This window comes from Rhinolophus hipposideros (genome assembly GCF_964194185.1).
Source record: "Rhinolophus hipposideros genome assembly, chromosome: 11".
In the NCBI taxonomy this organism is placed as follows: Eukaryota; Metazoa; Chordata; class Mammalia; order Chiroptera; family Rhinolophidae; genus Rhinolophus; species Rhinolophus hipposideros.
In genome coordinates, this window is record NC_138057.1 from 28,504,731 (window position 1) to 28,527,463 (window position 22,733).

At 39.4% G+C, this 22,733-nt stretch overlaps 1 protein-coding gene across 34 annotated transcripts in view; it reads left to right on the forward strand.

Annotated features, from left to right (window-relative positions):
* PTPRD (protein tyrosine phosphatase receptor type D) overlaps window positions 1-22,733 on the forward strand; it is a 2,053,994-nt gene that overhangs the window by 1,563,568 nt on the left and 467,693 nt on the right. The window contains exon 1 of one of the 34 annotated variants that reach the window (XM_081066945.1): window positions 13,787-14,110. The exons of 32 other annotated variants lie outside the window; for them this stretch is intronic. The gene's annotated coding sequence lies outside the window, so the exon portion shown is untranslated. Of the gene's footprint in view, window positions 1-13,786; window positions 14,111-22,733 lie in introns of those variants that run through there. One more of the 34 variants, XM_081066975.1, reaches the window with a different exon arrangement.

The window sequence follows — 22,733 nt, forward strand, 5'->3', positions numbered from 1 at the left end:
ATCTCTCCTCTAGCACAGAGGATAATAAGCCACTCACTGTGCAGGCTCCATGTGGGAACCTTCTTCCCCTTCACATTCTCACTGGCACATTCCTCTCCCCTCACCACAGTTAGAAGACCCAGGAGACGAAATTATTTTGGCTAGGCTGAGGCTAAGCACAGGGAGTACCACTTTTTATAAACGCTGCAGTTATTGTTGGGGCTAAGAGCCGACTCAGTCAAATGGAAGCAAGAGCTTTTGGCCTCACTGTTGATCTCTTACATTGTGCCTGGTTTCCACAGGTTGCCACCTTACAGAGGACACGTTTCCTCTCCGTGGTGCCTCAGGACCCCGGAGGTGCCAGCCAGAATCATAGCCAAAGATCCTCACTTCCTTCCTGCTCCAAACAACGCGATTAGGCAGTTCTGCCTCTTTTGTATGGGAGAAACTGCACAACAAATTTTAAATTTTGTGGACCTATTCCTTGCTTGTGCCGTACCAAAGTAAAACATCCACTTGTTATATATACATGTTACTTTTTTTTCCCTACATGTTGGATTCCTTCCCATTGGTAAAGTTTTCACTCTTATCGTGGCCTCATTTATAGCAGCTTCCACGGCTGTGATCATGTCAGCTTAAGGGCCAAATGACAGACAGGAATTTTGCTATCAATGTTACTTCCGAAGGCCATGGAAAGTCAATCACTGGATAAGATCAAGAACTGATTTCTAAATAGAAACTCTCAGCCCTTGCAAATAACAAAATCTGCTCAAGTTTCACCCTCCCCTAAAATCCCCCATAGCAGCTCCACTCCTCCCTAAACACTGTGTCCTAAGGGCATCACTTACAATGAAATTTACACCATTGAATCTTAAGTATCTGATGTGTGATGCTAATATAAAAACTTCCACTTTCTGCTCTGTTAACTTTGATTCGGAGACTATAATGCAATTAAGTAACCCCACAGGGTGGCCTTCCAAATTGGGAAAGGTGTCTAGTTGTTGGTGGGTTTGGCTTAGGTTATGCCATTTATTTGTTTGGATTATATGTTTTGAACGTATTCCGGGGCTTTTCAAAAGAGTGATGGGAACATTTGTATGAATGGAATGAAAGCAAGGGATGAGGCATTGCCATACTCAATTATGAACCTAGCAACATGTATACTTATTTGAGAGTTAAAGTGTGTAAGACAGAATAGAGAGAAAGGAGGGGGAACCTAGGGGTCTCAAAGAGACAGTTGCCTTTTCTTAGCAGATAGCAACTAAAAAGCATGAAGCTCTCGACTCTTTTACATACACAAAGATATTGCAAACTGCCTTGTTTCTTTTTGCCCTAATATCTTTTTCACTTTGAGTCACTATCTCGACAAAGGGTAAAGTTCTGAGGCAGCAAGAGTGCTCATTATGTCAGGTGATTTGAGTATATCCACTTCTCCTCCTTGTGATGTTCTCTTCAAGGTGAAAAGAGACAGGACGTTAGAGAGAGAGAGAGAGAAAGAGAGAGAGAGAGAGAGAGAGAGAGAGAGAGAGAGAGAGAGAGAGAGAGAGAGAGAATGTATGTATGTTTCTTGTTGGTTTATTATAACCCTTGTGGCTTTCTATGCCAGAGGAAAATGCCATACTCTTTGGAACCTCTCTTCTTTTGACAGACACATTTCCCAGAAACTGTAACCAGAATAGTTGGAGGGTTGTTAAACAAGAGGGTATTACTAAGGTTGGGGTGGTGAACCAAAAGAATTTGGAAAGTTTGAGAATTGAGAAGATTGGGGTGGTTGACATACACTTTCTCTTCCTTTAATTTTTGAGTTTTTTCCCCCCTTTCTTCTTTGTTTCCAGTCAAGTGTATTTTATGTCACTCAGACATTAAATCAAAACCCTCTTCTCTCCTGTCTGTGCATGGATTAGGAGTAATTATAAGGTAAAAATAACATTGTCTGCTTCCTTAAAATCCATAGTTTTATTCTGAAGATCTTATAGAAGGGTCTATTTGACTTTTTCCCCCAAAGTTAGATATGAGGTGATATTTCCAAGGTAGCTATTATGCTGTCTAATATAATGTTTTTAGAGGTGTAACTAGATGAGAACATATTTTTTACTTGTAAAGCTTTTCAAACACTGATGGAGAAAGACACACAGCAACACAGTAGCTCATGGCCGATTCACTCCTTGAGGATAACAGCTAGAACTGGTGGGTTTCCAAAGAGAATGCTGAAGCCCACTGAAATGTCCCAGAAGGCTGTGGGATTTCACTACAATGTCCAGTAAATTCCATGTAATTACAGCTGTATGCTGAAGGAGACCTGTGGTCTCCACTGTCTGTTAAGACCTTAGATATGGCCAGAAGGGGAGTGGATAGTATTTAACACTCCCCCCAACACACACACACACACAGACACACACACACACACACACACACACACACTAGAACCAGAAGCTATGAGCTTTCTTCAGAACAGAAACAACTTTTAGAATAAGCCAGCTATGCAGAGCAGAATTTAAAATATTGTAGATTTAGGTAAAATAGTGCCACCTGTGATTTTTTTTTTTTTTTTAAATAAAGTATGAAAGAAAAAAAAGGCAAATCCTAATAAAAGGCAGCTGACCTCTTAGGAAACGCCAGACTCTGTTCAGCCGTACTGGGTTATTTTCCTAGGAACAATACAACAAATCAATAAATTTGAATTGAGTCATCATGGTGTTTTTTTAGAATTGCCTGAAAAGCTTGTCAAAAATTTGACTCCCAGGAAGTAACCTACAGGTTTTGATACACAGCATCTAAGGCCTGAGTCATCTGTAAAATGGGTGTTTTACCATCCTGAAAATTATTAGGAGTCTTAAAAGAGAAGGGCCTCTTGAAGTTCTCTGTGAAGAGGGTTAATATTTAACTGATATGGTATGGATACTGTTCCTCCTGTTTGTTAGGTAATATACTAGAAACTCCTAGAGAAATAAAATAAGTCTTCTGTAGTTGTATAATTTGCATAGTTGGTAGTTTTCTATTTTGAGAGTTCACCAAGAATACTTTCCTCTCAAGAAAATGAATTCTTTAAGCAAAAATTTGCGAGCAACATCTTTCTCTCCCCAAAGTCATAGCTTTGTTGTTCCTGATTTAACTCTGAAAATAACACAAGCAAAGGCATCAAGACTTCATTCCAAATTGTTACCAAGGGGGAGGTTTCAATCTTTCTGATTCTTTTATTCTTTGTTTTAATCACACATTTATTTGGGGCTGGGGAAGCTGGAATTTATGTTAGTTTGATGGCATTGCTTCCTCTTTAAATTGGACTACAGGGAATGAAAATCATTAGGGGATGTTTGTATTGTATTTGGATGAAAGGGTTTCCCTTAATATGTACTTGCTCACAGCACGCATTCTTAGAATGACTTAATAGTGCATAGTTGACATACCTCATACACAGTGGAGACCTGACTGAATGAGCCCTGGGATGAATGAGCATATGTGAAAACTAAGTAAAAAGAAATGCTAAAAATACCATAGTAGTATACAAAATTCGGACTGCATTTCATTTGCCGTTACTACTTAAAAGTGGAATCCAGTCAAAGGGTCTTTCCCCTCCGCCCCCACATTCACAAAGAATCCTAGGGCTGGAAAATACTTTAGAAATAATCTAGTCTAGTGGTCTTCAAATTGTGCTCCCTACAACTGTAAAGCAAGTTTCCTCTACCTTGACTAAACTTTTGGATCACTTGGGAAACTTTTAAAAAAATATGCCAGAGCCCCACTCGCAAAGAATCTAACTCAGCTCATATAAGTGGGCCCTGGGCATATGTTTTAGAAGTTTTCCAAGTGATCTATGTACAGCCAGAGCTGAAAACCACCATTCTAGGGGTACGGTAGTCCAACTTTTGGACTAATGATATGATAAATGTTAAGTCTACTCCTTGGGGACAGTATGATAGGATATATTAAACTGGGAAAATTGGGATGTGCTTGTGCCTTACAGAGTTCCTATTAATTTCAAAGAAATCACTATACTTTCTAAAAATTGAATTAAGCAGCAGTCTGTCAGGTACTCTTTGAATAGGACAGTCTGCAGGTATACAGGGGACACACAGATGATGAAGACCCAGTCTTTCTCTTAAAGATTTTATAGTCTTTCAATCTGGAAATATATGTGGAGGCTGGCCTGTGGCAGAGGCACAGAGACAGAATGAGGAAAACAGTATACTTATAACTTTAATAAAAGGCAGATGTGTTATACATGGCACAGGAAGAATTAAATCTCAGAAAAAATATTATAGCTTTCAGCATTTGCTCTATTTTCTCAACTCTTCTTTACCCAGTGTAGAACTGAATGAAATGAGTTTTGACATCCATGGTCTTAGAACAGAAGATTTTTTGTTTGTTTGTTTGTTTGTTTTTTCAGTTGTGGGAAGTGTGCAGGAATAAAAAGGAAAAATAATGCAGGTATCCTGTTCCCTCTTACCTCTTTGGTACAGGTTAGATATTTCCTAGAGCCTGAGACTCACCAATGAGGAGGTCCCTCTCTCTGATGAATAGAAAACAGTAAAAGCATGGGTGCCAAGTGTCTTTTAGGACTCATTCTAGATGTCTGACCACTGGTTTCTTTGCAAATGGGAAGGCAGCCTGCCTGCCTTGATTTGATTTTGTGCTTCTCAAGGTCAAAGTTTATTAATAGTCCTAGGTTGGTTAATAGTCCCAGAATGGATAATAAGAATAGCTGAGTTAAAAAAAAAAGAAAAGAAAAGAAAAAAGAAAGAAAGGAAAGAAGGATGGATGGAAGGAAGGAAGGAAGGAAGGAAGGAAGGAAGGAAGGAAGGAAGGAAGGAAGGAAGAAAAAAGAAATTGTTAAAAATGTCCACTGTCTGTTGCTCTTCATATTGGTCTTAACTTAGAATCTTTGGAATTTCTTTGTTCTCTTCCAAAATATAGTCATTTGGCACAAAGTTTTCAAGGTGTGATTAAACATAAGTTTTCATAATTTCCCACTGACTCCAGCCAGTGCATTTTCTTATTTACAACATGTTATCATCCCTATCAATGGATCGATGGCAATATAATTAGCCACGGAACACATCTTGGCAGTGAGTGCTTTCTATCATCTTTCATAATATTTCAGTAGAATGTTACTTAGCATAAGAGTTATTTGAAGATTCAAGTGTTTCAAAGGAAGTAGTACTCATATCTGAGTAGAAGAACCAGAAGAAAAAAATCCATAACTATTTAATGAGATGATCCTTAAGGGATGATGGATGGGTGTTCAACAAATAGTTGATCACAGGAAAACTTTCTGGCTGGGTAAGAAAAATGTAGCTTTATTCAGACAATTCTGGAATCCAGGCTCTTTGTAGTGAAGAAGCAGAAATTTAGAATGGAAAAATGGGTTCAGGTACCATTCTATCTGTGGTGAGTTTTGAATGCTGGTAAAATATGTGTACTTAGTTTGGTCAGTAATTATGAACTACTGAAATTGTTAATTATGGAAATTATATAATCAAACTTACGCTTTATTAAAGTTAATTGGGCAGCACAGTGAGGAATAGATTGAAGCCAATCAGAAAAAGATTGGGAGAAGAAGAATATATGAAAAAAAAATTATTGTACTAATACAAAGAACAGTAGAGAGGTTTGTATTGGAAAGATAGGGTTTTGTTGGTAAGATAGGGAGAAAAAAACATGACCATAAAGAATTGAAAACGTGTAAATAACTAAGCAAGAATGGTGTTTCCACATATATAAAATAAACACTGGCTTGAATAGACAGTTTAAAGTAATCACAAGTGTAGGAAAGACTAGTTTTTGTTTTGCCTCTTTAAATTTCTGCTGATCCTGTTTCATGTTACTAGTAATTTTGGAGATGTGTATGTAGTCAATGAATTTTGAAAATCACGACGATTTGGGATAATATATGATCATATAGGGAAAAAAAAATGTCTACAGACAATGAATGCTCTGTCCGCCTAATAGAATGTACCTAGTTAAAACTGAAAATTTCAGTACCACTCAGAAATATGAATAATTTACTTCTACGAAACTGATCAATAGTTGTGACATCATATAGAAAAACACGAAAGTTTAGAATTATTCTCATTAAGAATTCTGTGGAACGACTAATCTCTCTGCTCCTGTTTAGATTTTATTATTATTTCTTGCCTGTGACATTTTGTTATGTGTTTTGATTAGTGAAGCCTAAGTCTGACCAAATACTATGTCACTGTACCGTTCAGCACAGGCCCAATAAGGGGAATATTAAGGAGACATCTGATCAGCTACGGTGGTATCTAAGGCCATGTTATCATCGATTGATTCATTGGGCAGCAATCTTTTGGGATCTGCTTGGAGTCTAGGTTCTGTGCTTGTTGATGGTGATGTAGAGTATAGAGGTGCTTGGAGCTTAGTAGGTACGTTAAAAATGCAAAGAATGTGAGACCAGAGTCTGGGCAAATTTATTCTACTTAGGGGACTGCAGGAAGCTTTGTACAGACAGTGATATTTTACACAAAAAGGGTGATTGACAACCAATTCGTTTCATCTTTCTCTCTTCCTAGCTGCATCCTTCCCTGCCTTTACTCCCACAAATATTTATGGAGTACCTATTGTGCTTAAAGCACTATGATAAGAGCTTTTGGCTCCAATCACACACAAAACTGCTCTCAAACAGCTGAGAGAACATTACACTAAGTACGTGCACCCAATAGAAATTGGTAAGTGACATAATTGAAATATAAGATAAGTGTAGAAGAGTAAGATGAAGATAGAGTAAGGTTTGAAAAGTGGCTGAAAAATAGTAGCCTTGATGTCTTTGCTATGTTCACTATTCGGAAAACTGCTCCTGAATGCATGCAGAAGCATCTCCAGCTACACATGGAGACATCGCTTCCTCTGGGAAGCAAGGAGAGATAGTATAACTGACATTCCGGTCCCGGATTCAAGGACGGGTTTGTCACTAGTCATTTAGTATAATCCCCAGCATGTGAAGAGATCTATTCCCTGTTACATGAAAATCAACTCGTGGTCTTTGCTTCTAAGTGAGTTTCCGAAAATCATTTTCTAAAACCCCATTTGAAAGATCTTTAAAAATAATTTCATGACTCTATGGCTTTCTTGCTAAAAACGTGAAAATTAAACTTGGTTGGTGGACGCAGGAGTCTTATTATTATAGCTTTGAAAAACTGCTGTGCTTTAGGTTACTCTATTTTTCCTTCTTCTTCTTTTTCTTTTCTCTCTTCCTAACCATTGAATCTTGAAGCACATTCTTTCATTAAGGAGATTCAGCACCCTCTACAGTACTTGATTGCGAGTCATTAACGTCCTGCAGCATGTCCCAGTCTTGAAAGATAAGAGTCAGCCTTGTGCAAATGAAATTTTAAACAAATGCTGCTTTACTTTTCTGTCATTCTCTTAAAATGTGCAGTAGTCCCCCCTGATCCATGGTTTTACTTTCCACAGTTTCAGTTACCCATAGTCAGCCGTGCTCTGAAAATGTTAAATAAAAAATTCCAAAAATAAACAACTCGTAAGTTTTAAATTGTGCACCATTCTGAGCAGCAAGATGAAATCTTGCACCTTCCTGCTCTGACCCACCTGGGATGTGAACCATCCCTTTGTCTAGCACATCCACTCATACATACTACCCTCTGTTAGTCACTTGGTAGCTGTCTCTGGTAACAGATCAAATGCAATGGTATCACAGTGTCTGTTTTCAAAGTAACTTGTAATATTACTTACCTAATAACAGCCCCAAGGTGCAAGAGTAGTAATGCTGGCAAGAGTAGTAATATACCAAAGAGAAGCCATCACATACTTCCTTTAAGTGAAAAGATACATGTGTATAGGAAGAAAAACAAAACAAAACAAAACATAGTGTATATATAGGGCTCGGTACTATCTGTGGTTTCAAGCATCGACGGGGGGTCTTGGGACATATCCCTGCGGATCAGGGGGGCTACTGTGCAAACTTTGGTTGGCCATGAACCAACCGTAAGATAGTAGTTTGAAACTTAACTTCATTTCTGGTTGTGTCCTGTGACATTGACATTCTGTAGATATTGAACCCAAGCTTTTTCTCTGTGAAAGAATCTTGTTATACCTTCCAAGTACCCAGGATTCATTTCCATTGAGTGCCCCATTCTTGTGCCACTCAGCACAATGGAGTCTGCTTCATCGTTTTTGGTCTCTGTAGATTTCCCCTCTGTTGAGTGATTAATTACTAGCTTTCTGGTCACTTCTTAATCTTTTTTTCTGTATTTTAAAATAGTCATTCATTTCTAAATTCTCTAGTATAAGATACAAAGGCTAAATGGCACGTAACTAACTGCATTACTTTCCTCTCCACTCAGCTTTGCCTTTACGACCAAAGTCATCATTTGAAAAAACATGTATAAAAAAGTCATAAAAGTTTAAAACTTAAAAATAAACGATAGGCAATTAGTTTCCTCGGTGAAAACATTAGCATTTAAAGGTTAAAGTGACAAAAAATGTGCTTACTCCTTCCATTATTAGCAAAGTACCCGTTTAGCAATGATTGTATTTTTAAAAGATGCTGCAAATATATAAAGATAAGTGGCCTCTGAATATTTAAAGACAATAGATTGAAAAATAACAAAACCAAAACACATTTAATTGTTAGGAAGCATTGAAATCCCACTGCTTAATGTATGAATTAATGGGACTTCTTGACAAAGCACCTGTTAAATTTTAGCTGACAGCTTGTCATATATTAATTACAAATAATTGTAATATATAGCTAACATAATGCATGCAACAACAACAACAACAAAAAGGGAAGGTAATTAGAGTATATCCTTTGTTTTTTCCCTTTACTTTTTGTTCCTAAGAAAAAAATGACCCAATGTTTCATTTGGGTTGGGATGGTGCCAGTGGTTAATGGAATGTCCCAATCTACTAAAGAATTTAATGGGAATATCCATTTGTCACAGTCGCAGGCTGTAATCTCCAGTAGCAGAGCCAATGGGAAATAGCGTCCTACCATGATGTCCACTCTCTGCACACTGCAGGTGAGAGTGAGATGCTGCAGCTGAACTGAACAGAGTCAGGATAGACAACCTGGCTTTTTAAGGCCTTTCTTTAGAGAAAGATGTGTGTTTCTTTCCCTTAATAGAACAGTACTGCCTGAAAGCAACAACAAATGCTGCCCTGCAGAAAAAAGAAACTGTGTTTCTTTCAAATGGAGAAAAGTGTGAATATTTGCATGGCATGTCTCAAAATCTCTTATGTCTTTGTCCCTTTGTTCACAAACAGGGAAGCCCACCTGTTTGTGAAGAGACTTTGAGAAAGACCAGGATTAGACACTCATTTCAATCACCTCCTGGTTCTGAGTTTGAGCTTTCAAATCTGAGGAATGGGAATAATAGCACCTACACTTGCAATGTTACTGGTAGAATACTTATAGGACTATATGAATCAAAGATTAGCTTGGGACATGAGTTATTGTCTTCCTTTCTTCTTCACAATTTAGGTGGAATTACAGTGTAGTCTTATTACTTTATATTGTATATCTTGTGTTTCTAAATGAATTAAAATATTGTTTAGTTTAAGGACTGTAATATATATCTATATCTATATCTATATCTATATCTATATCTATATCTATATCTATCTATATCTATATGTATATCTCTCTCTCTCTCTCTCTCTCTCTCTCTCTCTCTCTCTCTCTCTCTATATATATATATATATATATATATATATATATATATATATATATATAATGATTGTCATGTGCCAGTTCTGTGTTTGGGACAAGCAGGAATCTCCTGAGAAATGCTGTATGAATTAAATTTAAAAAAACTCTCTCAAGTGAAGATTATAACACATATAGAGATTTAATATTTATATTATTTGAGGATTGATTATTACTAATCATTATTCCATTTATGTGTGTAGTGGCAAATTAATGAAGCATACTAGACACAACTAGCACCTGTAGGAAGAAGTCTCACATATTCATTTCATTGCCTTATGAAACTGTCTTCAGAACACGTCATTTGAGCCTATGTCACGTGTCTCCATTCTAAGTGGATTTAATACAACCACTGCCGCTCTCACAAACAAAATATGATCAGCAACAATTATTCGATACCTTGGTTAATAATTTATAATCAGAATAGAAGTAAAAACACATGATTTGAAGTCAAACAGAATCAAGCTAGGTTCAAAATTTTAGCTTGGCCACTTACTAGCTATATCAGCTTGGCAAAATACTTATCCTCTCTGTTCCTTCTTCCTCACTTACATAATGGAGCTAATAATACTTAACTAGTAGGGCAGCTGTTATGATCAAAACTTTTCATTTTTCAATCACTAGCCATATGATTGAAACATGTTTTACAAAACAATACAAAAGAGTACATGTAATGCACTCTTCATTCTTTTCTTTCCTGCTTTCATTTCTTTTGCTTAAAGAAGTTGTTCATGACCCACTAGATTCCTGATCCACAAAAGGTGCCTTTTGAAAACAGTGGGATACTATGATGTTCACATAATACAAGTAGAAAAAATGGTTATTATTGTCATTATAATTATTTTTAGTCTTCTTTTTAGGAAGCTTCATGATAGATGAGAATAAAATCTTCTGAGTACTTCTAGGAACTCACTCTCTTGGATGCGGTCCAAAATAGACTCATACTCATCGTATGCTGAATTATGCACTAGAGGGGGTTGTGCTATAGAAAGACTCCTGTGTACTATTCATCACAGAATGTTAGAGCTGGAAAGGAACTAAGGAAATATCTAGTCCCATTTCTTCATTTTCCTTCCTGTAAGTATTTATAGTTTTAAAATATCCTTTATTTATTGCTCATTGAAAAATTCAAACAACGGCTTATTTAATCCAGAACTGGGAGATTGTTGGAGAGGAGGGGAATACAGGGTCATAATGTCTGGCTTACTGTACTCCTCCTGTTACCACATTTTGGGTCACCTTAAAGTTTCAGGGACTCTGCTTCCTTACTTGTAAAAGGAGGTGATTTCAGCAGATGGCTAGCCTACCTCTGACGTTCTCTGACTTCCAATCTTCAAATGGTAAACTATCTCAGAGGTTATATTGGTGTCACAGGGTGCTGTTTTGTTACAAACCTGACCTGATCTGAATATATATAGGGCTGCAGTCTCACTCTCACCACTACTCAGTTGTGCAGAGAAAGTTTAACACCTCTGCTTCTGCTCTATCTCCTCATCCTTAGCAGCGTCACCCTGAATAATGCTGTTTCTTTTGTGTAGTAATACCTCAGACTCTCTCATCACCTCCTCCCACCCCTACTTCTTTCTCCTAGATATTTGATTGTAGTGGGGCAGGGACATCTAGGATCTCATGGTGTTAGGAAAGTTGGGTTCTTGGGCTTAAGTCATTTAGTTGTGCTGTCTTGTGTCTCCTCTGACATCTGGGTCCCTTTTCTACCTGCTATTGTGCACCCTAGTACCAGTGATCACTCTAGCTTATCTAACTTGCTATCGGGGCACAATGCTAGTTCTTCAACTATGCTCCCAGGTAGCAGTCAGATGTCCCAACTGGGATCTTCTTAAATAAGTCAGATCTGGTCAGATCTTCTTCAATGAGGCAGAGTATGTCGCTCTACCAATGAAAACAGAAGAGGAATATTAGGGTTTTAAAAACTTTTTGTTTGTTCCCCTAGTATTCAACTTTGCAAGAGCAAAACGGGACTCACAAGTTTATAGGGAAAGATGTGGCAATGAGAAAGCCAAATCAGAGTTTACACCTTGAGTGAGAATCATCTATGTGGAGGCTCACATTTCTGGATCCATCCTTAGGGCATGGAGGTGGGTGGGAGGGGGCAGGTGTCCATGATACCTGCTCAGCCTTGCAGTTCCTCGTGTCATTAGAAAGACTGAAAGGTAACCCTGACCCTGGATGCTTGCATGGGAATACATTTCTTCTTGATTTTCACTATGAGGCTAACCATAAAAAAAAAAAAAAGCAAGAGTCATGCCAAGATGATCCTCCCCACTTCCTCTTAAATTGCTGGGAAACTAAACTTCATATAGCAAGACACCTTTCAAAAATCTATGACTTCTTTTTGTAGCACACAGAGGGCAGAGGATTACTGAACAATCCTTCAGTGCCTTTCAGAAGCACAGCATGCAGATGGTGGAAACAAACTGGCAGCTTGAGACAACAGTCAGGATGCTGGATCATTAGGCTGAATCTAAGGCTTTCTGCTTACCTTTGCCCTTTCAAAGATAACCTCCAATCTGCAGGAATGAGTATTGTGTGTATGTCCTGGCCTGAACACAGAATGAGCAAGGGAGGTGCCTGGAGGCCCTACGTTTCATTTATTTAACATTTCTGACCAAGTTCATAATACAAATTTTGCAGGCCAATTAATTGCCAATGGTGGCTTCCCGCTACTGACTTTTTCCACATTTTGGAGATCCTCAGAGGAGTGAAAATTAAAGTTTGCCCCTTAGATAACAATCTGCATAGTGTGTTCTGTGGATAAAGGGTTCTGTGGGTGAAGCTGTGTAGCCCAAAAACTGGGCGCATGTCTAGGGAGAAGGTTGCATTGGTGTCCTTCAGAGAAAGGGGTTAGTATTGCATTTCCAACATCAGAAAAGCAAGTAGCGTGGAAGCAAAGCAAGAGTATTACCCTAAGATTTCTTATTCTCTGACTCCAAAGTCCATCCTACAAGCATACCGGAATGAGGCTGCCAAGGTGAACTGGGGCGGACACAGACTGTCTCATCAACGGGTGCTCCTTCTGTTATTGTAACTGCTTTGAATGGGGGCCCGACCAGCATTGTTTCCTCTCCTGCGCCAGGACGAAGAGCAGGAAGTGCCTGGGTGTGCATCTCTTAGGAGATGAGTGAATTTGTTAAAGAGGGTCTTTTCTGGCCTGGTGGATGGATGCTGGGGAGTGACGTCACCCCGTCCCCTCCTCTGCGAGTGTGTATGTGTGTGTGCGTTTGTGTATTTGTGCACCTCTTTTGACCAGCTCTCCTGCCTGCCCCTTCTTCGTCCAGCTCTCCGGCCCTCTCAGTGGGTCAGTGGTCCAGACTCAGGGATTTGCCAGCGGGGCGCAGCGGGCCTTGCTCTCCCCGCGCCCGGGCGCACCCACACGCGTACTCTCGCGCTGGCAACGCGCACACACAATTCCCCAGCGCTGGGGCACCGCGATTCCGTGGGATCCCCGGCGTGTTACGAGGATTTTAGAAATCACCCAGACAAGGAAACAAAGAGGGAAGCTTCTCCAGTTACTTTCCTAAGCTTTTTCATTTAATTTCCCCAGCAAACCACCTCGCCTCCAACCGTAACCACCGGGTTCCCGCTAGGTCCAAAGCTTGCGCTGGACTGGCCATCCCACCTCCTGGCCTTGACTCCGCTCGGGCCGGTCTGCAGGCGTCAGCTCGCCCCCTCTCCCCGCCTCCCCTCCCCAACCCGCGCCGGCCTCAGTTTCTGGTTACCTCTCGCGTGCGCTTCACTTTTGGGGGGAAGAAGAGCAGGAGGGGAGGGAGGCGCTGAGGGGGCCAGCCGAGTTGCTATTTGTGGCCAAAGAATTCTCTTTAAAAGAAGCAGCAGCAGGAAGGAGCAAACAAGAGAGGCGGAGGGAGGAGAGCAGACGCGGCCCGGGAGCCCCCAGCCGCGAGCGGCGGAGCCTCGCGGCGCGGGAGGAGGAGGAAGAGCAGCGGGAGGAGGGAGAGGAGACACACGGCGGCGGCGGCGCCGGAGAAGCGGGCGCTGGGCGAGCAGGAGGAGCGAGAGGAGGAGGAACCGCCGCGCAAGCCGCGGGCTCAGAAGGGCCGGGAGGACGGCCCGCGAAGAGGAGGCGGAGGAGGCGGAGGGGGAGGAGGAGAAGGGAGTAAGGGTGGAGGGAGGGCGGGGGGACGCGCTCCTCTGGATGCTGGATTTCGGGATTTGGGACTCACTCGCTGACTCTCCTCCACTTCCTCGCTCCGGACTGGGCTGGCCGCGCGAGGGCCGGGCGGCGGCAGCGGCGAGGGGGGCTCCCGCGTCGGCGGCCGAGGCTCCGCGGGATTAAATTGTCCGCCGGGAGGCGGTGGCTTGGGCCGGCGTGGGCTGCGCGGCGCTGGCGGGGCGCGGAGGTGCTGGAGGAAAGTGCTGCTGGCGGCGCGGGAGGCGGTGGCGGCGGCTGCCCAGCGACAACATGAGCAGGTACGTCCCCGGAGCGGACGCGGTCCGCCCCCCGGGTCCTCCCCTGTCGGAGCCCCGGGCTCGCCCTGAGCGGGCTCCCGCAGCCCGCGCCTCCGGCCGGGGCCACACACTCCCGCGTCGGCGAGCCCCGCGCCCGGGCGCCGGAGCGCACACACTTTGCTCTTCTGAACCTCCCTGGGCAGAGGTCCTCCCCTGCACGGTTCGTCTGTCGCTTAAAAGCTCAGACCAGGGAAAGTGGCAATGTTAGAGAATGAGGGTGTTTGAGCGTGCATGTTTGTGCGACCCCCGCTTTCTCCTCCTGGGGTGGGCGTAGTATCGGAGAAATGGTGGAGCGCTGGGGCAATCCCACCCTACCCAGAGATTCTGCCACTGCATTTGTTTTTAAGAGGCAGTGATCACTGTTGTGAGGAGGGCTGGTTACGGTGAGGGGGCGATTTTTCCCCCCCTTTCTTTTCTCTGAACTAGTGGGGAGAAGGAGAAATAGCAGGAATCAAAGTCTACTCGGCTGCCATAGAGGAAAGGGATTGTTTTGGAGACCTTCCTATGGCAGAAGCAAAGCTCGTAGTTCTGCTACGGGAATCTGTTGTGCTTACACACTATTCCACAGGGAAGGGAACAGATAATTTATAATGAAAAGTCCAAGTTGTAGGAAACAGATTCAAAAGAAAGCCACGGGCAAACCAAAGGTTCTTTGTTTTTCTATTGATTTAGTGTAGCCTTTTTTTTTTTTTTTTATAGGCATGTAGAAAACTTGTATTGTTTATCTGCGTGGTCGATTTTTTCATTTAGGAGCATTAACAAATGAAGTCAGTTTTCTGACGCTTAAACAAAAAATCTTGTGCGCTAAGAGTGAGTGAGCTTGGCTTTCATTAACTGGCTGTTCCAGGATTCTGAATAGTAGTTCCATTCTCCAAAACCTGGACTGTCACAGTCCACTTGTATTGTTTCCAGCTCGCCTCCCAGTACAGTACTTGACAAATGTCTCCTCTGTTTTCTAAAAATCTTAGAATGATCCCCCAGACCAATCTGCCTTTTGTGCCTTAAATATCCAGGAAGATTCTCGAGGGATCACTCCGCTCCCCCTTGTATTTTCTCTTAAAGTTTTGGTGTTTTTAACCCAATTTTTACATGCCCATAGACACAGTGCTGGGGACTTGGAGCATAGCGCACACATTTTGAGCCTCTCAGAGACTAGTAATCTGCTTGTGACTTGAGACTGATTTGCTGTTGGACTTCCAGATCTACGGAGGTGACCTGTACCCTTTGGTGTGTCCTTTCTAACCATCCTGTAGCACACGTATGGGAAGTTAGTCCAACCACTGATACTTCTGAACCTGTTAGCTATTCTATCTCTGTTTCAAAGTGTACACACCCACCACTCAACTAGTGTAAAACCAGGGTGTCCTACCAAGACTTGAAATATTGATTTAAAGGAATACTTAGATGATACCAATGTAAAGATTATGTTATATTGGTAATATGATGATATCCAGGGCTATGCTTAGTAAATATTATACTTAATTTGAAATCATATTCTGTTATATGTCTCGGATAGATATTTTATTGACGTAGCAATGAGAGACTACGTTTTCAATGCTCAATGTCTGATTTCTTGAAACAAACATCCTAAACGGACAACAGAAAGAAAATTTTCTTCCCTCCCACCTCCTGTAATTATGTACTGTATTTTGCTTTTCAATGGAGCTAACAATTCTGTGACAGATTTCTTAAATTCACCCTCATGCTATCAGCTATTATTGTACTTTCAAAGTGTGAAATTGACAAGCTGGTCAGTTTCATGAATTCAGCTGTCAGATTGTGTCCAGTTAAAAACTGCTAAAAGCTGTAAATGTGCCTGCCTGGAATTTTCTTTTGTAATGGAAGAACAGAAAGGGGATGAGGATTAAGAGGTGTTATTAATTGTAGATCTTTTAAAATGGGTACACTCCAATGTGAGTTTTATCACTGGTTGTTGATGGGAAATACATTTAGATTTCTACTGCTATAAAAGTGGCATTCAGTTTGTATCTATATTTCATTTTAAATAGTGAGCACTTTACATAGAAATAATCTATTCTTAAAGCCCTCAGTAATAATAATATAATAGGAATGAGATGCAAAGAGGAAAAGTGTATTGTGAATACATTTATATCTATATGTAATATATTGCTTTTGTAATGACATGTAAAGAGGTGAATGGATTAAATATTTTTTTTGTGGAGGTTATGTAACATAAATTCTTCTTGGACCAATGCATTTGTAGTTATTAAAGCAATGAAATGCCATGATCTGTTTTAATATGTATGCATTTCAGTAGATAACCATGAAAGCAAAACTGTTCAAAGTATTAAATGCAATGATTTGATTTGCCTTTTAAGATTGACATTCATTTACAGCCAGCATATCTCAAAGGCAAGAACTAAGAATCGGAATCCCCTCATCTGCTGCTATTTGCTAAGCCACTAGGGGCCTGTATAACTGTTCTTATATCCAGGAGACACCCTTGTATGGCATATGCAAACCCTTCCTAGAGAGATAGTAAAAAAAAAAAAAAAAAAAAAAAAAAAAAAAATCAAGTAGGCAGTCCCCTAAGTTTTTGTTTTGTCTTTTTAAAGCTATTAACCTGTACTCTGATGTTAGTCATAGACGTTGATTGAAGGTTTTTTTAAGAACGTCGTTTAGAACTTCTCTGAGACTATGGAAGTGTAAGGATAATTTTTCATATAGCGTATGAAAGACAGAAGTATTGGTGCAAATCCGTATGTGTTCCCAGTTTCTCAGTGCATGCTAAGGATAAATAAGTGGGAACATTCGTAACTTTTTCTTACTGGACTGATAAAGAATCTTATTTGCATAATGTAGGGTTAAAAGATAAATGAAGCAGAATTACTTTAAGGAAAGTGTAGTCATAGATTGATGCTGTGATTAAACTAGCTTTGTAAGTGCCCTGCAAGTTAGTATGGAAGGAGAATCTGGGGCTGTGACTACAGTTTAGTCAGCACTTGAGGGACGTGGACTGAAGATGCAGTGTACATTTTTAAGTGTCAGTTTCACAAATTTGAAATCGACCAGCCGTGGCAGTCTTGATAGACATTAGGCAATAAGGTCAAGTATACTTACACTGTTCTTTTGTTGATTTTCAGTTTTTCAAACTGACAAGGGTGCCTATTGGTAAAAGAGCACACTATAAGTATTTGCATATTGGATTTCCTTCAGACCAAACTTGATTTACCAAGCCATTGAACAATTCTATTTTTAAAAGGATTCTATGGATAAATAAGAATTCATTAACACAATCACGTGTGAAAAGTGCCATTTCAGGAAAGTTGGCCTTCACAAGGTGATTTTGCTTTAAAACTACGCTTCTTTAGTTTCAGTGTGTATTTATTTGTGGGAAGTTTGAGAGTTGAGGTATGTGCATGCTCTGATGTATGATCCTGAGAGCATCAAACTTTTAGGCTCACATCTTTAAAGTTATGTATTTAACCTTTTAGTCGTGGGTACCTTTTTAATTCCCCCAAGATTTCTGGGAATATCGAAAATAAACTTTACCTTTGATGCAGTGTATTCGGTTTTGTGGCCACAAAATACACTTTTAGAATTTGTATTATCAGCACAAATCTATGAAGTGCTAAATATAATGATATAATTATTCCGATTCCCCGAGTATTCAAAGAATGTATTATTTTCCCTTATTTTCTTAAAGGAAAAGTTTACTGTGAGTCAATGAGTTATACTTTAAGCTAGGCCTACTCTGAGTATCTTATTGCTTTATGGAGTTACGTACCTTTTCTTTGTACTATTTGGTTTCTTCGAAAAAATCTTTTAGGAAAGCTACTTACTCGTGATGGCACAAAGGCAACTTGCAGCCTCAAGCCAAGTCAGTGTTTAAAAACATTTGTTTTTATATTGTCAATGATTTGGCAAGAAAGAGCACAGAGAAGAGTCGTTACTTCTGTGAAATACAAGATTGAGAATTTGTATCTAACACATCAACTGAAGAAATCTGATAATGTGGAAGAAGATTGCTTAGAAGGGATTTGTCAGTAAATTTTATTCCATCAAACATTGCTTGCTTAAACTTACATAATTTCACAGCACAGTGACATTTCTGGCAAAAAATATCTTGTTTGGTGATATGTTTTCTATACGGATAATCTCATTTGCTTCTAATTAGTATTTGGTAATACTTATTAAAATGTCATGCTTGGCTTGACAATGGAAGTGTCTAAATCCCGTACCCCCCACCCTTTTTAAAAGTGTGTTTCAGTTGTCCACAATTAACTCCTTAAGAAAGATAGTAAAAGAATATGTGGCTTGTGCTTACTGATTATTCATTAGATGAAATTATAGCCTCCGATGTAAAAGTTCAGCATTTCCTTTGCGTCATAAGTCTTGGGGAGGTCAAAGAGCAAATGCTTATGTTATGTGCTGCAGCAGTCTCGGACTTAACGTAACCTAAATAACGCAGTCATGACAGTGGTGCTGGACTGTAGCATTAATGAAACCGAATTCTTACAAGACGTAGTCTGCAAAATTACATTTAAGGCTCATGCCCCTTGTTTCTTCTCTAATACATTATCCATTTACTTTCATGTAATCGACAGTGAGTTTGCATTTCTTCTCTTGACATTTTATTTATAAAATATTTAAGAATTAGACATTAAAGAAGTATATGTATTATGTCCACATACACTGACACACTCCTCAAGGCATCTCACCATGGGAATAATAGTTGACTAAAATAATGCCTGCGATGTTTCACCTCCTTCCTTTTAAAATAATTCACCCAGTATCTTTCTGGCCATTATTTTCTATTTGATGCTGATATGTATTTAATAGGGTCGTATCCGTTCTTGTACGTTTCAGTTAGTCTATAGCTTTAATAAAATTACAATGCTGAACTTTGTCTTGGCTTGGCAACCTGTGTTGTTCCCCCAAATCGAATCCCTATGTATCATAGGTTAGTACATGAAAGAGATGACCATTTAGAAAGCTAGGAATACCGATTCAGTCTCTAAGCTGACAGATCAGGTGTACCAGTATCCAGATAGTACTGAGACAATTTGGATGTCCCTCACTCCCCACCTGCAGGAATCCAGCCATGCTTCCTGAGCAAATGGCTGCTTTGAGGTGGCAGGTTCTTTGCTCATTCAGCATTGACAACAAAATATAAGAGCAAAAGCAGCTCTCTGAGGCTAGGCTTTCTCCTAGTTCTTTGAATTCACTGACCAGAAACACTATTTAACTTTGACATTCAGATAACTGTGTCGGGAGCATTGTGACTTTTACCACATTGCTATTTACTGGATTTAAACATTGTGACTCTGTCAGTTTCATGAGATTGATTGAATTTATAAATTCTTAATTGTCTTTTTTTTTAACTGCCCTCAAGTTGTATTGTTTAACGTAGCAGTAGCTAACTAAATTGAGATCTCTGAATTGCATTTAGAAAATAGTGTTTCTCAGTATTGCTTTAGGATTAGGAGAAATTGTGTTTTCAAATATATAAAATGATTATTTGTAACCATTGGGTCACATGTAACAAGAGACTTCTTTTTTAAGTTTCCGTAAATGGACTCCTGTTGTTAACTAAAAGATTTATATTAGAGCTGATTTTATAAATAATAGAAAACCAGTTATCATTTAATCTTATTTAATCACGCAGGTATATAATGTATATAGTGACAATGCTTAAGATTGCAAAATCTTGACCAGCTTCTTTACTTTTTTGTTTTCTACAGTGAAAACACATAAATTTGATACAAGAAGGAAAGAGAACTGAATTTATGCCTTAGTTTGCTTGCTTATTATCTATGCAATCTTGGGGGAAGTTATATAACATTTCAGGGTCTCATTTTCATCATCTGTAAAATGCAGAGAATAAGTATAGATGTGATGAAGATCCAATTAGATAATAAAAAATTGTCTTATTTTGCATAAAACAAAACAAAACGAAACAATAAACAAACAAAAACTTCCTGGATGTAGGACTCATGTAATGAAAATGCTATGTTCAATAACACTAGTTTCTATGATAGAGTTCTGCTGTTTTTAATTAACTGCTATAAATTATTGCTACCTGATTTAAAAAAAAAATCAGACTTGTTGAATATGGGTGTGTTTTGTACACTTGCCTTATTTGTACTCCTGGGTACATGCTATAATTTCTATGGATTCTGGATCTGACTTTTCCTTCCAGCATGTTTATGAAGTCTGTACACATCAGTATGGCATAGTACTCTATTTATCTCAAAATGCTTTTAAAGCAAAGGCTAGAAAGGATGTTACCTAGAATGTACAAAAAAAGAACATTTAGCTTGAAAGTAAAAAAAAAAATGTTTTAATAGATTCCTGATGATATTTGATATGGAGCTGCAATCTGGGGGAAGAAGTGTTTAAAGAAGCAGTTAATTAAAATACAGAACCAAGAGAATTGCCTCTTTTTTTCTTTAATGGCAGTGAATCTTAGAAAGCTCCTTAGTTCTTTGTCCAGTGCAGCTGTCCTTTCCTGAAAGATCAGGTTTCAAGAGCAATGATGGATGGTGGGTGCCTGTAGCCAGTTGTGGGGTTTGCTCCGAGGTCAAATGTACTGATGGAGGATAGGAATTTACTGCCTTCTGTCTCTCCCTATGATCCTCCAGTACAATTTCACAGGGAAAAATTAGACTAGACACATCTCATGCTGATCCAGTGTCCCATTATAGGTCAAAAAGACATTTGTTTTCAATGTTTAAAATAAGTTTTTTTCTCTTCCCGCCTTCCTAATTCTCTACCCCAATGAAAGGGACATGTTGAGCATGCACAAATGGTGTCTTACTGCATGAGTAAACCCTGGTCTCTCTGTGAAAACATATTCAAACTACTTGTGATGATAACTCAATTGAAATATTAGTAAAGAATTTTAAGAGAGAAACAAAATATGGCTAGCAGTTTTGACTTTTCTGGTTGAAATAGTTCATGTGATTGTTAGATACATGGTTTTATATCTTATTTTAAGTGAATTTTTCAAGATTATTTTGCTGAGAATAATAGTAATCTAGTGGAAATACCTTAAATATTAGAAATTCATTTACTGGCCAAGTAATAATTTTCACTTTTTTTCCCTTGGGGGTAAAAAGGAGGGAAATATAATATTTTCCTAGAGGAAAACATTTTCAGGAGCATCTTCCATTGGACGTACCCCATGGATCAAAGTTGTTCTCTTTGAGTTCCTTCTTTGACCGTTGTTTTCTTCACCAACATTATTTGCTCTTCATCTGAGGTCTGGGCCTCTGTGTCTCCATATCCAATCTAAACTCTTTTGTTGTCCTTCTTTATCTATGACTCACTTCAGATCGTTGTCTAGACTGTCTACTAGGATATTCCTATCCACTTCTAATAGAAGAAATGACTTCTGCATAGGTGGCCCTCAAACTGACTTTCATAACTTTTCTCCGGAGTTCCAGACCTGATTTTTTTAATCTGCTCATTACATGGTTGAGAAGTAGAATGCCCTTCTGTATCCCAAACTCTGCATTCTGTAGGGCTAAAATATGGTGTTTCATCCATACTCGCATCTACTTCGTTTTTCTTAGTACCTCATAATCTGATTTATCTCTAGACTAGAAACTTTGGTGTCATCTTTTGTCTCCTTCCTTTCTTTCATTCTTATCTCCGTCCAGTTTTGTAGATTTTATTCATGTAATCCACCAGAACTTTATCACTTCCTTCCCATCTCTACCCTCTTCCCATGTGGTTTAGATGCTCGGCACACCATGAATCCCTTCCTATGTGGTCTTTGCGTTTTCTCGTTTCCTTCCTAAAAGCATCTGCTTTCTGAAATGCCAACCTTCTCAAGTCTGTACACTCAATTGTTAAATCCCCAGCACTGCATTCAGATGGCTTTGCCTTCTAATCCTATCTTGTGTATCCAACCTCCTCTCTCCCTTTAGCCCCAGGCGCTGTGTCCTCCTACATTATCAGAGTCACTGCCTTGAGAGAGAAGACTTTGCCCTCGGGCACCTCTTTGGTTCTACCAATACTGTTCCTGGAATCTTCTTTCTCTCCTGATCTGCTGTCCTAACTTGTGTTCATTGAAATCCTCCTACTTATTCTCTCCTATTCTAATTCTCAGTTTAAGGGCTATGTATGCCCTTTTCTTTGAATTTGGTTTGAGTTGAACTTAATTGAAATCATGAATGTGAAGAATAATTATTCATTGGAAACCTCTGATGGTGTTCAGGATGCTGAGATCCGTGAAAGACACATTTCCTTTCTTCTTGATATTAGAAGTACAGTAACAGTGATCAATGTGTAAAGTCATAAAAGTGGTAGTTGCTAAAATTTACTGCTCATTTACTATGTACCAAGCATTCAGCATAGTACTTTACCTTCAGTATCATGTTTAATCACTGAAATAACACTGTGAATGTCAGATGCTTTTATTATCACCAGTTTATTCAAGAGGAAGCTGATTCATAGAGAGGTGAAGTGATTTCCCCAAGGTTGTGTAGCTAGATATAATAATGATGGAACTTAAAGCCAAGATTTTCAGTCAAGCAATATTACAATCCCAACTTTTATCTACTCCACACTTAAATACTTCAATATATTCTTGTGTCTGACATGAATTTTTTAAAAA